This window comes from Sapajus apella, unplaced genomic scaffold (assembly GCF_009761245.1).
Source record: "Sapajus apella isolate SASKATOON/1434 unplaced genomic scaffold, GSC_monkey_1.0 scaffold51, whole genome shotgun sequence".
Lineage (NCBI taxonomy): Eukaryota > Metazoa > Chordata > Mammalia > Primates > Cebidae > Sapajus > Sapajus apella.
In genome coordinates, this window is record NW_022436991.1 from 9,772,051 (window position 1) to 9,790,671 (window position 18,621).

The following is an 18,621-nucleotide window of genomic DNA, read 5'->3' on the forward strand; positions in this document are numbered from 1 at the left end:
AACCCAGAAGTTACCACCCCTCATCCTAGAAACGTCTGCATAAACTGCCTCTTGATTTGTATATAATTAAAAGCGGATGTAAATATGAGTGCAGCCCTGCCTCTGAGCTGCTATTCTGGACATACTGCCCATGCGGTAGCCCTGCTCTGCAAGGAGCAGTCCCTCTGCTGCTGCTGTGCACTGTGGCTTCAGTAAAAGTTGTTGTCTAACACCACAAGCTTCCCTTAAATTCTCTCCTGGGCAAGTTGAAATGCACTTGATAGACATGACCTACCAAACATCGTAGCTTATCCTACCTTAAGTTCAGAACACTTACTTTAGGCTGGGCACAGTGGCTCACACCTGTAATCCCACTACTTTGGGAGGCCGAGGCAGGTAGATCACTTGAGGTGAGGAGTCCAAGACCAGGCTGGACAACATGGCAAAACCCCGTCTCTACTAAAAATACAACAATTAGCTGACTGTGGTGGCATGTGCCTATAGTCCCTGCTACTTGGGAGGCTGAGACATGAGGATCTATTGAACCCGGGAGGTGGACGTTGCAGTGACCCAAGATCACACCACTGCACTCCAGCCTGGCCAATAGAGCAAGCCTCTGTCTCTAAAAAAAAAAAAAGGACACTTAGTTTAGCCTACAGTTGGGCAAAATCATCTAACACCAAGCCTAATTTATAAAAAAGTATTGAGTATCTTGTGTAATGCATTGAATACTGCACTGAAAGTGAAAAACACAATGGTTGTATGGGTACTCCATGTACAATTTCTACTAAACAGATATTGCATTCATACCGTGGTAAAGTCAGAAAATCCTGAATTGAACCATCATAAATCAGGGATTGTCTGCATTGTCCCTGAAAAACAAACCATTCTAGGCAATTCAAATAGAGGGAATTTGATACAAAAAGTTAATTACACCTATGATTCAACAGCTGAGAAGACAAATCGGAGATAGTGAAGCAAACCTGGACTCAGCAACATCAGGAAGCTACTCTCACAGCTGGGGCTGGAAGAACACAGGGAAGACGTGATGTTAAGGATGCCCAGAGCTACACCATGCCCAGAGCTTGGTCCACCTAGAAGGAGCTAGAACCACAGCAGGGGCTGCCCACTGAGAAGCTAAACCGTGGAAGAGGTGCAGCCTCCGCTGGGAAATGTTCTCTGAAGGACTGCCCTGGCTCTTCCCCTTGTCCCACCATCCAATCTCCTTCCAGTGCCTCTTTTGGGCTCAGTTTAGCTAGAAGCCAATTGGCCAGTTGACCGTAGAGCTTGGGAAATGTAGTTTGCATTAAAAATGTTAGAGATGACCAGGTACAGTGGCTCACACCTGTAATCTCAGCACTTGGGATGGCTGAGGCGGGCAGGTCACCTGAGGTCAGGAGTTCGAGACAAGCCTGGCCAGCATGGTGAAACCCCATGTCTACTAAAAATACAAAAATTAGCCAGGTATGGTGGCACGTGCCTGCAATCTCAGCTACTCCGGAGGCTAAGGCAGGGGAATTGCTTGAACCCGGGAGGCAGGGTTGCACTGGGCGGAGACGGCACCACCACACTCCAGCTGCGGCAACAGAGCAAGACTTTGTCTCAAATAAATAAATAAATAAAATGGCAGAGAATGGATCTAAGATCAAACAGGTCACAACCCACATGTTGGTCTTGTTAGAACTCCAGCACCTCACAGAGTGTGTGGCACACAGAGGTACTCCATAAATAGAAAGAAAGATAGGAGGGAGAGGGAAGGGCAGACAAACACTATAGTCCACGCTCTTAACCCAGAGGGAGCAACCTCCGATGCCCACAGCAACCAGACAGATCATACAAAGGCATGGAGTGAACCAGTTCTAGGGAGAGGTGAGGACCATGTCAAACTGGAGAACACACCCCGTGTCTAAATGGGGCAGCCCTACTAGGAAAGCTTTGGCCGATTTCTGCCGAGGAATGCAAGCTCGGTGTTGCCAGATCTGCTGACTTCTCAGGAGAAATGGAAAATCCTGATTTTCAAGTTCAATCTGCTACTTTTTAAATGTTGGCAAATGAATCAAATCCAAATGAGCCTGGGGCATCTTGTTGGGCTGGAAAGCAGAGAAGCTTATCAAAGACTGTGTGAGGTCACAGTTCCATCAGGACACAGAAGTAGCCTGGCAGGGCTCCCATTTGCTCAAGTTCGATCATTTTTTGGTATCAAAAAGAAAGAATGAATCATCCTGGAACAGAAAAACCACATTAGTGGAGAAACTGGTAAAATTTAAATAAAGTCTAGAGTTTAGTTAATAGTAATGTATAAACATTTGTTTCTCAGGTTTGTCAAAGGTATCATGTGGTCATGTAAGACATTAAGAAGTTAAGACTCTCAGCCAGGCGTGGTGGCTCACGACTGCTATCCCAGCACTTTGGGAGGCTGAAGCGGGCGAATCATGAGGTCAGGAGTTTGAGACCAGCCTGACCAACATAGCAAAACCCCGTCTCTACTAAAAATACAAAACTGAGCCTGGTGTGGTGGCATGCCCTTGTAATCCCAGCTACTCAGGAGGCTGAGGCAGGAGAATGGCTTGAACCCGGGAGGCGGAAGTTGCAGTGAGCCAAGATCATGTCATTGCATTCCAGCCTGGGTGACAGAGCGAGACTTCGTCTCAAAAAAGAAGTTAAGACTCTCACTCTTCACTCAGGCTGAAATGCCGTGGTGTGGTCATTGCTCACTGCAGTCTCAGTCTCCTGGGCTTAAGCTATCCTCTTGTCTCAGCCTCCACAGTAGCTGGGACTACAGGTGTGTGCCACCACACCCAGCTAATTTTTCATTTTTTTGTAGAGATGGGATCTCCCTATGTTGTCCAGGCTGGTCTCAAACTCATGGCCTCAACTGATCCTTCTGCCTCAGGCTCCCAAAGCACTGAGATTACAGGCATGAACCAGTGCACCCAGCCTAAAAAAAATTATTTAACAAAAATAATAAATGATCCAGGCATGGTGGCTTATATGTGTAATCCTAGCACTTGGGCAGGCTGAAGCAGGAGAATCACTTGAGCCCAGGAGTTGGAGAACTGCCTGGCCAACACAGCAAGACTCTATCTCTACAGAAAATTTTTAATTAGCAAAAATTTAAAAAATAATAATTGGGCATGGTGGCTCACGCCTGTAATCCCAACACTTTGGGAGGCCAAGGCAGGTGGATCACTTGAGATCAGGAGTTTCAGACCAGGCTGGGAAACATGGCGAAACCCGTCTCTACTAAAAACACACAAATTAGCTGGGTTTGGTGACGCATGCCTAATCCCATCTACTTAGGAGGGTGAGGCATGAGAGTAGCAGTGAGTGGAGACCGAGCCACTGCACTCCAGCCGCGGCAGCAGAGCGAGACACTGTCTCAAAATAATAATAATAATAATAATAGTAAATACCATTGAATGAAACACCTTAAGTCTATTTTTAAAGATCAATGAATTCATAATGATATTTTAAAAAGAGAAAGAGAAAACAAGAAAGAACTATTTGTCACCATCAGAGGCAGCTGTTGCATCTGCCTCTAAAGTCCTTACTCTAAAAATAGTAGGAATAACAAGGAAAGAATTTATTCTGCCCTGGTCAGTGAGAGAAAGAAGCTCTTCTTTAAGGAAGAATGCCAGCTCACAAATGTCAAAGGAATGAGAGCATTAGAACTTTGCAACCCCAAACAAAGTAATTGACTCAGACAAAGATCATCAATGGATGCTGAAGTTGCAAGGTGAAAGGTTCAAGGGAGGCTAGATATTCAACCTCCACCTCCTAGGTTCATGTGATTCACAGGCGGCCACGTCATCAGGCCATAGAGAACTTACTGGTTCTAAGAGAAGAAACGACTTCACAATGGAATGATCAGGTTGTCACCACCTAACCCCATGGATCAATCTTAGCTTCACTGATGAGACAGTTTTGCATTCTGAGCTTTCTGGTGTGATGCAAGAACATATTTATAACATCACCCAGGAAGAATTCTTGCCAATAATGTGTAGCCAAAATCTGGTCAAACCATAGGTTTAGTTTCTAGTTTATAGGAAATACAGGAGACAGAAGGACAAGTGAAATACACCACAAGAAATCAATGAAAGTCTGGAAGGTAGACCATTCTATCAGCAAGACAATGGTCCTAGCTGCTTCAGCAAGCCAATGACCTGGAAGAAACGGAGGGAAAACGGGATGGAAGGCTGGTCTAGACTTAAAAAGACTTAAGAGATAGAATCAGGCCAGCGACGGTGGCTCACACCTGTAATCCCAGCACTTTGGGAGGCTGAATGCTTGAGCCTGAGTTCAAGACCAACCCTGGCAACATAGCTCGCCCCTACTAAAAGTAAATTTTATTTATTTTTTTTTTTTTTTTTTTTTTTTGAGAAGGAGTTTCGCTCTTGTCACCCAGGCTAGAGTGCAATGGTGCAATTCTGCTCACTGCAACCTCTACCTCCTGGGTTCAAGTGGTTCTCCTGCCTCAGCCTCCCGTGTAGCTGGGATCACAGGCGCCTGCCACCATGCCTGGCTACTTTTTGTATTTTTCTTAGAGACGGGGTTTCGCCATGTTAGCCAGGCTGGTCTGGAACTCTTGACCTCAGGTAATCCACCTGCCTCAGCCTCCCAAAGTGCTGGGATCACAGGTGTGAGCCACCATGCCTGGCCAAAAATAAATTTAAAAAAAGAGAGAGAGAGATGATAAAACCTGATTTGTGAACACTGACTGGGTCCCGGTTTGAACCGATAGTAAAAGACATTTTGAGGGCGACTGGCCTCAAAATATGGGGAATTACATATGCAAATATAGGAAATTACATGTTAATAAAGATCCTATAATCTCAGCACTTTGGAAGGCTGAGGTAGGGGATCGGATCATTTGAGCCTAGGAGTTCAAGACCAGCCTGGGCAATACAGCAAAACCCTGTCACTACAAAAAATAACAAATAATAAATCAAAAATTAGCCAGTTGTGATGGCATACACCTGTAGTCCCAAGGGGTGGCCTACAGGCCCACCTCCTGGAGGATGAGGAAGGAAGATCACCTGAGCCCAGGGAGGCTGAGGCTGCAGTGAGCTGTGATTATGCCACTGCACTCCTATCTGGGTGACAGAGTGAGAGTCAGTCTAAAAATATAAAAGATCTGAGGCTCATTTTGTTTTGTGTCATGATGGTATTGTGACTAAGTAGCGTCTCTCTTTTTCTTTTTTTTTTTCTCAGAGATGGGGTCTCACTAGGTTGCCCAGGCTGGTGTCCAAACTCCTGGGCTGAAGCAATGACTCACACCTATAATCCCAGCACTTTGGGAGGCCAAGGCAGACTGATTGCTTGAGCCCAGGAGTTCAGGACTATCCTGGGCAACATGGAGAAACCCCATCTCTACAAAAAAAAAAAAAATTAGCTGGGCATGGTGGTATGCGCTTGTAATCCCAGGTGCTTGCTGGGCTGAGGTGGGAGCATCACTTAAGCTCTGGTCGAGGCTGCAGTGAGCTGAGGTTGCACCCCTGCACTCCAGCCTGTGTGGCCAACTGAGACCCTGTCGAGACCCTGTCTTAAAAAAACAAAAAAGTTGCAAAGCATTGATATATTTTTTCTTTTATTGGCTAGGATATATCTATAAAAGAAAACTGTCCCCATATCAGTTATATGACTACCCTCAGATTCCGTTTGTATAGGACAGGTAGAATACATGCTTGACACTCTCCTCTTACTTACAGATTTCAAAATAATAAGTCAGTTCCCTAGTGTATTAGCTGACTATTGCCACAGAGCAAATTACCACACTAAGTGACTTAAAACATTACTCATTTATTACATAAGAGTTTCTGACAGTTGGGAACACCAGCAAGGCTTAGCTGTGAGCTCTGCTTCATGGTCTCATGGGCTGTGATTAAGGTGTCTGCCAGGGGCCGGGCATGGTGGCTCACACCTGTAAATCCCAGCACTTTGGGAGGCCAAGGTGGGAGGATCAATTGAGCCCAGGAGTTCAAGACCAGCCTGGGCAACATGGCAAAACCCTGTCTCTACAAAAAATAAGTTTAAAAAATTAGCCAGCTGTGATGGTGGCCACCTGTGAGGCCAAGACAGGAGGATTGCATGAGGCCAGGAGCTTGAGACCAGCCCAGGCAACATAGAAAGGTCCCATCTCTATAAAATATTTTTTAAAATTGTTTGGGCATGGTGGCGTGTGGTCCCAGCTACTCAGGAGGCTGAGGTAGGAGGATCGCTTGAGATGAGAAGGTCAAGGCTCCAGTGAGCTCTGATCACACCACTGCACTCTAGCCTGGGTGACAATGTGAATGTCTGCCAGGACTTGGGCCTCATTTCAAGGCTCGACTAGGGAAAGCTGGTTGTTAGCAGGATTCAGTTCCTCAAGAGTTGTTGGACTGGGGGCCTCACTTCCTGTCTGGTTTTTGCCCAGAAGCCACTGTCAGTTCCTGGCCAGGTGACCCTCCCAGCATGGTATCTTGCTTCAGCAAAGCCAGCAAGGGAGGGTGCTAGGGAGACAGCAGTGAGCAATTTACATAGCCTAATCGCAGAAATGACATCCCGTCACCCTTGCTATCTTTGATGATTAGAAGGAAACCACCAGATCAGCCTACCCCAAGCGGAGGGGACTGCACAGGGGTGTTGGCACCAGCAGGCAGAATCACTGGAGGCATCTTAGAGCCTGCTGGCCAAACCTAGCATCCTTCAAAGATGACTACGGAGTGTCACTCTGTTCTTTAAAATGGCTTGAGTCATAGAAGGATTATTCTTTTTTTTTTTTTTAATTTTATTGCATTTTAGGTTTTGGGGTACATGTGAAGAACATGCAAGATTGTTGCATAGGCACACACGTGGCAGTGTGATCTGCTGCCTTCCTCCCCATCACCCACATCTAGCACTTCTCCCCATGCTATCTCTCCCCAGCTCCCCTTCCCCTGCTGTCCCTCCCCTATTTCCCCCCAATAGACCCGAGTGTGTAGTGCTCCCCTCCCTGTGTCCATGTGTTCTCATTGTTCAACACCCAACTATGAGTGAGAACATGCGGTGTTTGATTTATAGAAGGATTATTCTAAGAGCTGCGTGTGGAGACTCTAAACCAGCGGAGGCTGCATGTGAGGTAGCTCACGCCTGTAATCCCAGCACTTTGGGAGGCCAAGACAGTAGGACTGCATGAGGCCAGGAGCTTGAGACCAGCCCAGGCAGCAGAGCAAGATCTCATCTCTACAAAATATTTTTTTAAAATTAGCTGGGCATGGTGGCGTGTAGTCCTAGCTACTCAGGAGCCTGAGGCCAGAGGATTGATTGATCCCACGAATTTGAGGCTACATTGAGCTATGATGACACCACCGCACTCCAGCCTTAGTGACAGCTTGAGACCCTGTCACAAAGAAGAAAAAAAAAAGAATTTCCTCCCCAACCTCAAAGACAGAGCCAGGGGAGAAAGGATGGAATCAAATGGATCTGCTATCAGCATCCCCATGGTTTTGTTTGTTACTCGAATATTTGACTTTTTTTTACTCTGTCACCTAGGCTGGAGTAAAGTGGTGCGATCTTGGCTCACTGCAACCTCTGCCTCCCAGGTTCAAGCAATTCTCCTGCCTCAGCCTCCCAAGTAGCTGGGATTACAGGCATGCGCCACCATGCCTGGTTAATTAATTTTGTATTTTTAGTAGAGACAGGGTTTCACCATGTTGGCCAAGCTGATCTCTAACTCCTGACCTCAAATGACCTACCTGCCTCAGCCTCCCAAAGTGCCGGGATTACAGGTGTGAGCCACCACGCCCGGCCCAATATTTAATATTTCAATATGATCAAAACCTCACAAATGAAATTAAAAGGCTGAAAGAAAACAATAGACAATGGATTTGACCTTTAGAACATGCACCCGGTAGAAATCTGCATGTCTCCGTTTTTTCCCCTATAAAATGAGGTTGAAGTCTTTGTCTCATTGGGCTACTCATACATATGAGGATTAAGAGAGTTCATAGATAAAAAATGTTTAAGACGATGGCTGGCACAGTAAGTGCTACCTAAGTGTAAACATTTGCTGCTGCTGTTATTATAGTTGTTGAAATTATTATTAGCAACACTTCTTTGATCAAACTCTAGGTTTTTCTTTTCTTTTCTTGAGACAGAGTCTCACTCTGTCACCCAGGCTGGAGTGTGATGGCGTGATCTTGGCTCACTGCAACTTCCGCCTCCAGGGTTCAAGCAATTATCTGCCTCCGTCTCCCAAGCAGCTGGGATTACAGGCGCCCACCACCATGCCCAGCTAATCTTTGTATTTTTAGTAGAGACGGGGTTTTCACCATCTCGGCCAGGCTGGTCTTGAACTCCTGACCTCGTGATCCACCTGCCTCAGGTTCCCAAAGTGCTGAGATTACAAGTGTGAGCCACCGTGCCCTGCTTCCTTTTCTTTTCTTTTTTCTTTTTCTTTTTCTTTTTTTTTTTTTAGACGGAGTTTTGCTCTGTCACCAGGCTGGAGTGCAGTGGCGCTGATACGTCTCACTGCATCCTCGACCTTCTGGGCTCCAGTGATCCTCCCACCTCAGCCTCCTGAGTAGCTGAGACTACAAGTGTGCACCACCATGCCTAGCTACTTTTTTTGTCTGTTGTAGAGGCTGGGTCTTGCTATGCTGCCCAGGCTGTTCTCAAACTCCTGGACTCAAGTAATCCTCTTGCCTCAGCCTTTCAAGTGCTGGGATTATAGGCATGAGCCATTTTGCCCACCCTAAACTCTAGCTTTTAAGGCCTCATAATTGTCGACGTTTTAAAGACTGTTTATTTCTAATCCCCTACGTGTAAAAAATAAAAATTTAATTTTAATTAAAAAAAATAAGACTGCCTGGCTCATTTCCAGCTGTAAACTCACACTAGCTAGAAGGGTTTTCTCTTTTAGTAGACCAAATCAAGTGAAGTTCTCTTATGTTCTTTCCCAGCATGAGCCAGTGACTTCAGGCCACTTAAGTAGCAATTAAATAGTTTCAAAAGTGAATCTGACTCATTAAGCATATATACAGTTGTCTGAAAGACTTGGTCATTAATCAAAGCAAGCCCCTCCTATTCTTTTTGAAGACATAAGCACTGTTTATTAGGGGTTTTACTTTTTTTAATTACATAAATGATATCTGAACATATCCCTTAAAAAAAAAAAAAGCCATACATTTAAGGATCAAATTCTTCTTGATCACGGTTTTTTTTTTGTTTTTTTTTTGAGACACAGTCTTGCTGTGTTGCCCAAGCTGGACTGCAATGGTGCAATCTCGGCTCACTGCAACCTCCACCTCCTGGGTTCAAGTGATTCTCCTGCCTCAGCATCCCAAGCAGCTGAGAGTATAGTTGTCCGCCACCATGCCCAGCCAATTTCTTGTATTTTTAGTAGAGATGGGGTTTCACCATGTTGGCCAGGCTGATCTCAAACTCCTAACCTCAAGTGATCCACCTGACTCAACCTCCCAAAGTGCTGAGATTATAGGCGTGAACCACCACACCCAGCCCTACACGTTTATCCCTGTTCCTTCCCTTTCTTTCCAGAGACAATCACTGTTAACAATTTGATATGTATCCTACTACAATTTGGTCTCTGCATTTTCATATATGTCTGTGTGTGTGTGTGTGTGTGTGTGTGTGTGTGTGTGTGTGTGTGTGTATGTGTATATACTCATTAAATATTTGGTTTGTATCTTTCTAAAACATTGTCTCTGCATTTATTTTACTTATTTTTTATTATATTTTTTGAGACAGGGTCTCATTCTGCTGCCCAGGCTGGAGTGTAGTGGTGAGATCACAGCTCATTGCACCCACAGCCTCCGGGGTTCAGGTGATCCTCAAAAGTAGCTGAGACTACAGGCACGCACTAATTTTTTTTTTTTTTTTTTTTTTTTTTTTTTTTTTTTTTTTTTAGTAGAGACAAGGTTTCACTATATTGCCCAGGCTGGTCTTGAACTCCTGGGCTCAAGCCATCCTCCCACCGCAGTCTCCCAAAGTGCTGGGTTTACAGGTGTGAGCTACCAAGCCCAACCTGTGTTTCTGCGTTTATGTAAATAAATACATACACCTATTTAGATGTATCCTATTGTTTCGCAAGGTTTTGTGTAAATACTGTAATGTTATATTGCAGGCGTTGTTCTGCAACTTATTTTTTCCTCTCACACCCCACATCCAATCCCTCAGCAAATTATGTCAGCTCTTCCTGAGCACTATACCCAGAATCTGGGCACCTCCACGGTTTTCACCCTGCTCCCTGCTCTACCCTCGGCACCTTAGTTCATTCTCAGCAATTCCTTCTTTTTTTATTTCTTTGAAATAGAGTCTCACTCTGTTGCCCAGGCTGGAGTGCAGTGGTGTGATCATAGTTCACTGCAGTGAACCTCCCTGGCTCAAGCAATCCTTCCATCTCTCAGCCTTCCAAGTAGCTGGGACAACAGGGGCATTCTACCATGCCTGGCTAATTTTTAAATTTTTTGTAGAGATGTGTTCTCGCCATGTCGCCCAGGCTAGTCTCAAACTCCTGAGCTTAAGTGATCCACCCACTTCAGCCTCCCAAAGTGCTAGGATTATGGTCGTGAGCCACTGACCCAGTCAGCAATTCTAACAGAGCGAACTTACAATGTTCTGGCATGGTGGCTCACCCCTGTAATCCTAACACTTTGGGAACCCAAGGCAGAATCACTTAAGGTCAGGAGTTCAAGACCAGCCCAGCTAACATGCTGACACTGATCTCTACTAATAATTCAAAAATTAGTCAGGCATAGTGGTGGATGCCTGTAATCCCAGCTACTCCAGAGGCTGAGGCATGAGAATCGCTTGAGTCTGGGAGGTGGAGGTTGCAGTGAGCCAAGATTCTGAAGATTGTACCACTGTATTCCATCCTGCGAGATAAAGGGAGACTCAGTCTCAAAAAAATAAAAAGAGTGAGACTTAAATCTTTCAGTCAGATCTACCCAAAAGGATCAAAAGCAGTGACTCAAACAATAAACACCCAAACTCATCGCAGCATTATTCACAATCACCAGAAAGTGGAAACAACCCAAATGTCCATCAACAGATGAATGGACAGACAAAATATGCAGTCTCTACACACAGCTGAATATTATTTAGCCTTTTAAAAAGAAGAAAATTCTGACACATGCTACAACATGATGGACCCTGAAGAAATTATGTAAAGTGAAATTAGCTATACGCAAAATAACAAAAACAAGTTTGATTCCACTTATATGAGGTCCCTAGGGTAGTCAAAATCATAGAGACAGGATGTAGAACAGCTGCCAAGGGGTTGGAGAGTTATTGTTAAATGGGCATAAAGTTCTTTTTTTTTTTTTTTTTTTTTTTGGATGGAGTCTTGCTCTGTAGCCCAGGCTGGAGGGCAGTGGTAGGATCTCAGCTCACTGCAACCTCCACCTCCCAGCTCCCGGTTCAAGAAATTCTCCTGCCTCAGCATCCGGAGTAACTGGGATTATAGGCATGCACCACCACGCCCAGCTAATTTTTTTTGTATTTTTAGTAGAGATGGGGTTTCACCATGTTGGCCAAGCTGGTCTTGAACTCCTGACCTCAGGTTATCTGCCTGCCCTGGTCTCCCAAAGTGCTGGGATTACAGGCATGAGCCACCGCGCCTGGCCTGGGTATAAAGTTTCCATTTGGAAAGAGGAAAATGTTCTGGAGGTGAATGGTGGTGATGGTTACACAACAGTGTAAATGTATATAATGCCACTAAGCTGTACACTTAAAAATGGTTAAATGGGCTGGGCATGGTGGCTCCTGCCTGTAATCCCAGCACTTTGGGAGGCTGAGACAAGAGGATCACTTGAGTGCAGAAGTTTGAAATCAGCCTGGGCAACATAGAGAGACCCCTTCTCTTAAAAAAAAAAAAAAAAATTAGCCTGGTATGGTGGCAGTCACCTGTAGTCCCCAACTACTCAGGAGGCTGAGGAGGGAGGATTGCTTGAGCCCAGGAGGTGGAGGCTGCAGTGAGCCGTGATCTTGCTACTACACTCTAGCCTGGCCAACAGAGTGAAGCCCTGTCTTAAAAAATGAAAAATGGTTGAATGGTAAATTTTATGTTATGTATATATGTATTTTTTGCCACAATAAAAAAAAAACAAAAAACCTAAAAAATTTCCAGTCAGATTACATCACCCCAAACCTTCTCAAGGATCCCATCTCACTCTGATTCAGGACCAAGGTCCCCAGTCAGGTGCAGTGGCTCACACCTGTAATCCCAGCACTTTGGGAGGCCAAGGCTGGTGGGTCATTTGAGGCCAGGAGTTCAAGACCAGGCTGGCCAATATAACAAAACGCTATCTCTACTAAAAGTAGGATATTTTTCCATTTTTAGCCTCTACTGAAAATATAAAACTTACAAAAATTTTTAGTACAGACCAAATATACAAAACTAAGCCAGACGAGGTGGTGTGCACCTGTGGTCCCAGCTACTCAGGAGGCTGAGGCATGAGAATCACTTGAACCAGGAAGGTGAAGGTTGCATGAGCTGAGATTGTATCACTGCACTCCAGCCTGGGCAACAGAGCGAGACCCTGTCTCAAAAAACAAACAAAAAAAGAGACCGATATCCCTACATTGGCTACAAGACTCTCCCTCAAGCTTTGTTCTCCTCTCCCATTACCTCTTTGAAGCCCCCTCTTAGTCTCTTCTCTGTGTTCACTTCCTCTCTGGACACACTGGTCTCCCTGCTACTCCTCAAACACACCCAGTATGCTCCCCACCCCAGGGCCTTTGCCCTTGCTATTCCCTCTGCCTGGTTCATTCTTCTCCCAGATATCTTCAGAGTCAACTTCCATACCATCTTTAGTTCCTTGTTGGACCCTTCTCTGATCATCCTATTCAAAGCTCAACCTCAGCCAGGCATGGTGGTTCATGCGTGTAATCCCATCACTTTGGGAGGCCAAGGAGGGTGGCTCACTTGAAGTCAGGAGTTCAAGACCAACATGGTGAAACCTCAGCTCTACTAAAAATACCAAAATTACCCAGGTATGGTGGCACATGCCTGTAATCCCAGCTACTCAGGAGGCTGAGGCAGGAGAATCGCTTGAACTTGGGGGGCGGAGGTTGCAGTGAGCGGAGATCACACTGCTGCACTCCAGCCTGGGCAACAGAGCAAGACTGTCTCAAAACAAACAAACAAACAACAAAAAAAACCTCAACCTCCACTCACCTCCTCTGGCCTACATTTGTTTTCCTGCATAACCATTATTACCATCTAGAAGTTCTTTATCTTGCTTATGTTTTGTCTGTCTTCCCTCACTAGAATGCAGGCTCCGTGAGGGTAGGAGTTTTTGCTTTGTTAACCAGTGTATCTCTAGTGCCCAGAGTACATAATCAGTGATCATTAATATTTGGCCTTACATCTTTTTTTTTTTTTTTTGAGACCAGGTCTCACTCTGTTACCCAAGCTAGAATGCAGTGGTGTGATCATAACTCACTGCATCCTCCAACTCCTGGGCTCAAGCAATCCTCCCACCTCAGCCTCCCGAGTAGCCTGGACTGTAGGAGCATGCCACCATGCCCAGAGAATTTATTTTTTGTAGAGGTGGGATCTTGCTGTGTTGCCCAGGCTGGTCTGAAACTGCCGGGCTCAAGCGATCCTCTCATATCAGCCTCCCAAGTAGCTGGGACGACAGCACATACCACCATAATCCCTGGCTAAATTTTATTTTTTATTTTTTGTAGAGATGGGGGGGTGGGCCTCATTTTGTTTCCCAGGCTGGTCTCGAACTCCTGGCCTCAAGCAATCCTCCCACCCCTCCTAAAGTGCTGAGATTACAGGCATAAGCCACTGCACCCAGCCTGGCCTTACTTTATTCTTTTTTATTACCTCAGAGAATTCAGCAGTTTGAAAATGACAGAACATATATTATCATTCATTTCACCCCTGGACATTTAGGAAGTTCTTGACGTAGTACAGTGTTAGAGCCTTTTAAAATCTCCAGGCCTCGACCTGAACTTTCTCAGGGTTTCCGGATGCAACTGAAAACCTCTGAGGCAAAATCACAGTTGGTTCCCAGATCCTCCTCTTCCGCAGGTCAAGGCCCTAGGAGCTGATTAAATTTTTAGTCTGAGTGAGCGGGAAGAGAAAAATGGAAAGCTATGTGCTCTGAGCGTCCGGGTGAGTCCTGAGTGCCAGGCTGGCTGCGTCCTGTGCCATCTGGGGCTCTGTGGTTGGATTTCTGGGAACAATGTGAAAAAACTGGCAGGCTTGGTAGTGGCCGGAGGCCTTTGTGGCCAACTGGCCGGGCTGAGGGAAAAGTCAGGTTGAGGTGACCCAGATGTACCAGGAGTAGAGGGCGCACACTCAGTTCCCCTTGGGGCAGAAACAAGAGGCCCAGGCTGGCTATGGCACACAGAGAGAGGGGGCACCATGGGGATCCAGAGAACTAAGGCCATCCAAGCCAAGCAGGAGCAGGGCCCTCTTGTCTCACCAAGTCTCCAGACTTCTTATTTTCCAGAAAATCAGGAAATTGACCTTTGTATAATATTTCCTGATTTTCTTTTTTTTTGAGACAGAGTCTCACAGTGTCACCCAGGCTGAAGTGTAGTGGCTCTATCTCGGCTCACTGTAACCTTTACCTCCCAGGTTCAAGCCATTCTCCTGCCTCAGCCTCCTAAGAAGCTGGGACTACAGGCACCCACCACCATGCCTGGCTAATTTTTGTATTTTTAGTAGAGCCAGGGTTTCACTAGGGTGGCCAGGCTGGTCTTAAACTCCTGACCTCGTGATCCACCCACCTCGGCCTCCCAAAGTGCTGGGATTACAGGTTTGGCCTATTTTCTGATTTTTAAACATTGGTTTGAATATCTAAAAAGCACCAGGTGGTCTGACAGAAGCTGGGTCTCTCCCATCTCCCACCCACCCCAGACGAGGACTGTCAATTTACAACCCTGCAGTTTAGTAAAACATTTCAGAACATGGACTTTGGTCTTGTTCTGTGGGTTTTGTGGCTGTTTGGGCAAGTTCCTTCACACCTCTGGGTCTGTGAAATGGGAACAAAAATTTAAAGGGGTGGGGAATATTGGAGACAGAGGGGCAACAAAAAGGATTTGGATCGCATCAGCTGGTGTGTTGTGGTCACAGGCAGGGAAGCACCTGGAGCCTGCTGTGACCTTGGACAATGAGATTGAAGATCAGGGATCTGCCTTTGATAAATAGAATGAGATAAGGAGTCCACCAACCGAGCCAGAGACCCAGTGCCTGGGCCTCCAGACCTGTTGGTGGCACTGCATCTCTGACAGTCTCCCTAACTCTCTTTCTCAGGGGGCCTGAACATGCCTCAAACCATGGCTTCCCTGCCTGGACTTAGGCAGGCCGTTGCCTGTCTGAGCCTCACTCACCCGTCGGACTTACCATTTGTGCTTGTTGTTGTTTACATTCTCAGTTGAGAGCCAGACATTCCAGTCTGTCAAGATTCTGCAAACAGATGTATTAGCTGCTCCTCCTCACTTCCTTCTTTTGCAGTTTGGATACGATTTTCACCAGAATTGGCCAGGAGTCTTTTGGTTGCAAGCAACAGATATCCCAAGATGGCTTAGCAAAAAGGAAATTTATAGTCTCATGCACCTGAAATGTCCAGGGAGTAGGGCTGGTGTGTTTTTAGTTGGGTCAAATGATGATATTGGAACCTAGTTTCTCTTTGCCATCTTTCTGGGTGGAATCCATTATTATCCAGCCTCTTCCAAAATATAGCTCCTCATCTGAAAAACTCCCAAGCCAGCGAAACTCCCTGAGGGCTCAATGAAAGAGTCCTTGTATAGAGTTTCACCAAGCGTGGTTAATCTGACTTGGATCATGTCCCACATACAACCAAATCACTATCCCAAGAGGAATGCAAAATGCTAATTAATATGCCTGGGCCATATCCCCCCTGAATGAGGTGGTAATGAATGAAGTCAACACCCCTAAGATCAAAATACAGGCTAGGAGTGAGAAAGGAGTGGTGACCCCAGAGCTAAACCAAGTTCGGTTACCTGAAATAAAATGAATGGGTGTTTGGTGTCCCCAGCTCTCCACACCCCCAAAAAGAATATTCACCTTGTCTTCTATCAAAGTACTATTTAGATGGTGGTTATAAAGGGTAATGTGGCTTTAACCTCTAACACCCACTGATCTGTAGGGCTAGCTTGACTGATCTTGGATTCCCTCTCAGACCTCATCTCCTAGAATTGCACTAACCCAAAGAAAGTAAGGACTGTCTTTCCACAATACGACAAAAATATTCAATAGAACATTTTTTGGCTTCAAGAGACCTCCCAAACCAGTCATAAATCCATTCAGACATGAATTTATCTGACTCTGCCATAATTTAATCCCTGAATCTTCATCCATCAAAAGAGGTTTTTATTTTTAAATTTGATCAGATTAATGCAGGGCAGGTTCTTGGCTTCACTCAGGAAGAAATTTAAGATCCAGCTAGCTGGTGGTGGAAGAAAACAGCCTTACTGAGGCAGCAGCAGTGTTAGAGCTCTGTCCCTGCTCCTGCAGAGCAAGGCTACCCCATGATGGCGAGAACAGCCTAGCAGTCATATGTATACCCACTTTTAATGACATGCTAATTAAGGGGGCAGGTGATTCAGAAATCACCAGAAAATGGGCGGTAACTTTTGGGTGTTGCCATGACAATGGTAAACTGTCATCGCACTGGTGGCTATGTTTTATGAAGAGGTGCTATTGCTGCCTCTTCCGTGTTTGGCCAGTCTTCCATCTGGTCCAGAATCGAGTTTTGCCTACTTCCTACCTCAAAATGATCCACAGTTCTAAACAGCTGGCTAAAGTCCATGTGGACTCTCTCTGATGCTGTCAGACTACAGACCCTAACAAAAAGGGGAAAGAAGTTGGTTTTCTCTTCAGGAGGCCCAGTTAACTACAGAACACAACACTCTTTGTTCATAATTATTTAAACATTCATGCCTTAAAACTTGCCAGACTAACATCAACCAGTCTGGAGTTCCTAGACATCCCAAAACTCCACCTCCCCCACAATGGAAATCATGATGCAAAATGAAGATGTCAGTTGTATAAAGCTGGTCACAACAGCACAGTTTCACAGGGGACTCCATCTGAAAATATCCAACAGGGCCCAAAAGGAAAGCCTTCAAAAATAATGCATTGGATTAAACCATATGAAATTACTTTTTTTTTTTTTTTTTTAAGATGGAGTCTCTCTGTTGCCCAGGCTGGAGTGCTGTGGCAAAATCTTGGCTCACTGCAACCTCCACTTCTTGGGTTCCAGTGATTCTCCCACCTCAGCCTCCTGAGTAGCTGAGACTACAGGTGTCCACCACCATGGCTGGCTAATTTTTTGCATTTTAGTAGAGATGGAGTTTCACCTTATTGCTTAGGCTGGTCTCGAACTGCTGAGCTCAGGCAATCCACGCACCTCGGCTTCCCAAAGTACTAGGATTATAGACATTAGTCCCCTTGCCCGGCCAAAATTGCTATTTTCGTAGGTCAATAATAGTCAAATATCAACAATTTTATATGGTCACAACCAAATATATCAGGGAAGCACTGGTTTTCAAAGTGAGGTCCACAGGCCCCTGGGAGGTCCCCGAGATCCTTCAGGAGGAACTGTGAGGTCAAAATCACTTTCCTAATAATCCTGAGATCTTATTTGCCTTTTTCACACGTGGCCATTTTCCCTGACAGTGCAAAAGCAATGGTGGGCCAAATTATACGAAGCTGAATTTAATTCATTTACTTCAACTAAAACAACAGATTGCAGCAGACTGAATGTGAGAATCCAGCTATCCCTTATTAAGCCAAACATGAAAGACAGTTGCAAAAATGTTAAATAGTGCCCTTCTTCCCACTGATTTTTTTTTAATTGAAAAATATTTTTGAGCCAGGCATGATGGCTCACACCTGTTGCCTCAGCACTTTGGGAGGCTAAAGTGGGAAGATTGCTTGAGGCCAAGTGTTTGAGACCAGCCTGGGTAACACAGCAAGACTCTGTCTCTAGAAAAAAAAACCCTTCTTTTAATTAGCCAGAAGTGGTGGCATGCACCTTGTAGTCCCAGCTAAGTCAGGAAAATGGCTGGAGCCCAAGAGTTGGAGGCTGCAGGGAGCAATAGTCACACCACTGCACTCCAGCCTGGGCAACAAATTGAGACCCTATCTCCCTTCACTAAAAAAAGAAAGAATTCATAAAAAACCTTTTATTTATGTCAACAAGTAATGGGTTTATTAGTTATAGTTGTAATGTATTAATAATTTTTTAAGTATCAGTTTTAATTTCTCATATGGCAAGTATCAATATATAAAAAAAAGACATATATGTGTTAAAAACACATGTTTGCCGGGCATGGTGGCTCAAGCCTATAATCCCAGCACTTTGGGAGGCTGAGCTGGGTGGATCACGAGATCAAGAGATCGAGACCATCCTGGCCAACATGGTGAAACCCCTTCTGTACTAAAATACAAAAAATTAGCTGGTCATGGTGGTGCGCATCTATAGCCTCAGCTACTTGGGAGGCTGAGACAGAAGAATCGCTTGAACCCATGAGGTGGAGGGTTGTAGTAAGCTGAGATCGTGCCACTGCACTCCAGCGTGGGGACAGCAAGACTCAGTCTCAAAAAAAAAAAACAAAAAAACAAAAAACACGTTTATTGGTTGTGTGTGTGTGTGTGTGCATGTACATACCCTACATAAA